The sequence below is a fragment of the Ursus americanus genome, chromosome 3 (assembly GCF_024610735.1).
Source record: "Ursus americanus isolate L20-20 chromosome 3, mUrsAme1.1.p, whole genome shotgun sequence".
In the NCBI taxonomy this organism is placed as follows: domain Eukaryota; kingdom Metazoa; phylum Chordata; class Mammalia; order Carnivora; family Ursidae; genus Ursus; species Ursus americanus.
In genome coordinates, this window is record NC_142129.1 from 92,057,456 (window position 1) to 92,061,573 (window position 4,118).

Genomic DNA, 4,118 nt, shown 5'->3' on the forward strand with positions numbered 1-4,118 from the left:
TTTATTTGTCAGAGAGAGAGTGCACACAAGCAAGGGGAACAGTAGGCGGAGGGAGAAACAGCTTCCCTGCTGAGCAAGGAGCCCGATGCGGGACTTGATCCCAGGACCTCAGGATCATGACCTGAGCCAAAGGCAGACACTTAACTGACTGAGTCACCCAGGCATCCCTTCTCTAACATAATTTAAATGCCCATATGTTTTGTTATTATGTGAGATTACTGTGATTTAGACAATGAATTTAGACATTGTATGATATATAATTTTCTTTTTTTTATTTAGAATTAATTAGCCAACATATAGCACATCATTAGTTTCAGATGTACAGTTCAGTGATTCATCAGTTGTATGTAACACCCAGTGTTCATCACATCATGTGCCCTCCTTCATGCCGTCACCCATTTACCCCTCCACCCCCCTCCCCACCATCAACGCTCAGTTTATTTCCCATAGTTAAGAGTCTCTCATGGTTTGTCTCCCTGTCTGATTTCTTCTCAGTTTTCCCTCCCTTCCCCTGTGGTCCTCTGCGCTGTTCCTTATATCCCACATAGGAGTGAAACCATATGATAATTGTCTTTCTCAGATTGATGTCTTTTGCTCAGCATAATACCCTGCAGTTCCACCCACATCGATGTAAATGTCAAGTCTTCAAAAATATGGAACACTTCACGAATTTGTGTGTCATCCTTGAGCAGGGCCGAGCTAATCTTCTCAGAATCGTTCCAATTTTACTATATGTGCTGTTGAAAGCGAGCACGATACACAGTTTTCACAATCAAATTTTTTTTGATATATTTTTGCACAATTTCTGATTCATTCTTTACTATAAAAGCTTCCCAATACTGCTATATTCCTCTTCTTAGAGTTTGCTCCCAGATGATCTCAAGGTAAAGAAAGGGATGGACGGAGCGCTGTATGTGTCCTCATTGAGGCCTCCATTCCCCCATCTATCTCACAACGATCTCACAGATCTCTCTTAGGTTTGGATTCTGTAATAATAAGCCTCCCTTCTGCTGGGTCAAGCGAGTTTCTGGGTTATTTGTTTTTTGGTGTTTATTTGCTGTGACAATGAAATGATTATGACTTGGACTCACTGTGTAGTCCCATACGAGGAATTGCTGAATCCAAGTGAATAAAAATATTAATAGAGAGTATATCCTTATGCACACACACACACACACACACACATACTTAATGTACACACAACACACACACGTATATTTGGATGCTGCCCTCCAGAAAGATTTCACCATTCTGCTTCTATATCCATTTTCTACATCTATTAACACTGGGATCATTTTTCCAAACTTTTAGGTAAGATATTTATTCCAATGCTTTTTTATTATATGCAATTTTTTAAAAAGATAAATTTTTCAACATATGTAAGCTATTTGTTTTTCTTCTTTCATTGATTGTCTTTCTTGTACTTTGTTTATTTTCCTTTTTGGGCAATTGTGCCTTTCTTAGTGATTTCTAAGCAATTTCTTCTTACTGGTTTGCATATATTTTTTATTTTTGCGCATTAATATGATAAAATGTAATGATAGTTTTATAATTCCTGTCTTAGTGTGATACTTTAAAAAGTCATCTCTATCCCAAGATTATTTTTATATTGATCTCTGTTTTCTTTCATATTTTATATATTCATTTTGCATTTATATCTTGAATTTGTGGCTTATAGTCAAAATACAGAATCTGTGTGGTTTCTGGTCAGAATACAGAAACTAAATTAATATTTTTTCAAAATGCTTCATTAGTTGTCCCAACACCTTGTATTCATTCAATACATCCTTTCTTCACTTATTTGAAATTCTACACTTATGCATTAAATGCTTAAAAATATTTTAATCTTTGGTTTTATTTCTTTGATTTGATATTCTAGTATTATGCTGTTACTTATCTCTGTATATATGTTACAGTCTTGGTATGGTACATTTTCCTCTGTGCATTTATTACTTAATATTTACTTTTGATATTTATGTGTATTTTTTTCCTTAAGTTTTTCTTTAAATTCCAGTTAGTTAACATACAGTGTAATATTAGTTCCAGGTGTGCAATATAGTGATTCAACACTCCCATACAATACCCAGTGCTCATCACAACAAGTGCCCTCCCTAATCCTCTTCACCTATTTCACCCATTCCCCCCCTCCACCTAGCTCCCCTCTGGTAACCATCAGTTTGTTCTCTATAGTTAAGAGTCTGTTTCTTGGTTTTATTTTTCAAGGTCAGCTTTAAAGCCATGTAGTCAATGGACCTTTCCACACACATAAAAAAGTCATCAACTTCCTGATTATCATCATCACCACCATCACCATCATCACTATCACCATCATCGTCATCACCATCATCATCAACACCATCATCATCACCATCATCGTCAACATCATCATCACCATCATCATCAACATCATCATCACCATCATCACCACCATCACCATCATCATCATCATCATCACCATCATCGTCATCATCACCACCATCATCACCATCATCACCATCGTTATCATCGTCAACATCATCATCACCACCATTACCATCATCGTCATCATCATCACCATCATCACCATCGTCTACCATCATCATCGTCATCATCATCACCATCATCACCATCATCGTCACCATCATCACCATCATCATCCTGGTGAGCATTTCACATTTCACTGAATTAGGATGATGAGAGGAGAATTTACATAGCTGTATCAGTCAGGGTTTTCCAGAAAACAGAACCATAGGATGCATGTGTGCGTGTATGTGCGTAGATAGAGACAAAGAGAGAGGCTGAGAGACAGAGATTTTAAGGAACTGGCTCCTGTGACTATGGGGCTGGCAAGTGCAATCTGCAGGACAGGCTGGTAGGATGGAGAGCTCGGGAAGGCTTGATGTTGCATTCGCAAATCAAAAGGTTTTTCTGGAATAGAATTCCTTCTCTCTTGGGGATCCTCGGTGTTTTCTTAAGGTCTTCAACTGTTTAGAGAAGGCCCCTCCACATTTTGGAGGTAATCTGCTTTGCTCACAGTCTGCTGATTAAATGTTAATCACATCTCAGCAATACCATCATAGCAGCCTCTAGACTAGTCTTTGACCAAAACCTGGGTGCCATGGGATGCCAAGGTGACACATAAAATTAATCATCACAATAGCCATAAGATTTTTTTCTCTTACTGAAATGCAGTACAATTAGGATTTATTTAAATCTTTCATATCCATCAATACAGTTATATAATTTTTTTCCTATTGGCTTTAACAATGCCTGTAAAGTTTATTCCTCAGTTGTTAATAATTTTTGTCATCATTACAAGCATGACCTTTTTATTCTCTTAAATTTTTTCACAGGTTATGGCTTATACATGATAGCCATAAGTCAGAAGATACAGACTGGTCATCTGTAACCACGTTCCAGCCCACAGATGTGTTTGGGGGCCCCGCACACTGGAGACCTCTAATTCCGTGTAGTTTTGCTTTTATTATTTTACTTTGTTTTCTAATTTGAGTTAATTGGCCATATATATTGTTTTAATCAGGGGATGGCAATAAGAATCCAGAGTTCCAGATTCTCTGATGAGGCAGACGATCTTGCAGCCCTGGGCCTCTGTCCCATCAGGGGCTGTTCTGGGTGGAAGGAGCTCACAGGCTTCCCGGGAAGCCCAGCCCTCCTCCTGGCTTCCTCAATGCCAGTTCCCACTTACAGTTAAACTTGTAATACTGTTTTCCTTATCCTCAAGTTCTGTAAAAATAAACTGTTTCTTCTTTCTATGTTTCTATCAAAATCTGGGGGAATAAAAGACAAGAATAGATGTTCGAGGAAAAAAAACAAGAGAGACTAATTATGAAAGAGAAGCATGTCATTTCAAGTGTGAAATGCAGTTTATTAAGATGTCAGTTTACAACTAACCAGAGTTTGTTAAATATGTGGATGTATCCGCATGTGTGTGTGTGCAAATATATATATTCCTATACATAGGAAAGATAAATGATCTAAATCTTAAATTGAAATAAAAAGTCCAGAATTTTAATTTCAGAATTTGAATAAAATTGTTGTGCTATGGTGATGCAGAGTCCTATGCTAAATGGAAAAAATTACCTACCCATCAAAACATTTTCTAGGTAATAAATTTATCT

General features: G+C 37.3%; 1 non-coding gene across 1 annotated transcript; it reads right to left on the reverse strand.

The window, feature by feature from the left end:
- Window positions 1-647: 647 nt before the first annotated feature.
- LOC123789718 (U6 spliceosomal RNA) lies at window positions 648-754 on the reverse strand. Its single transcript, XR_006778883.2, has one exon. It is a non-coding gene; the product is annotated as a U6 spliceosomal RNA (small nuclear RNA).
- Between the last annotated feature and the right edge of the window lie 3,364 nt (window positions 755-4,118).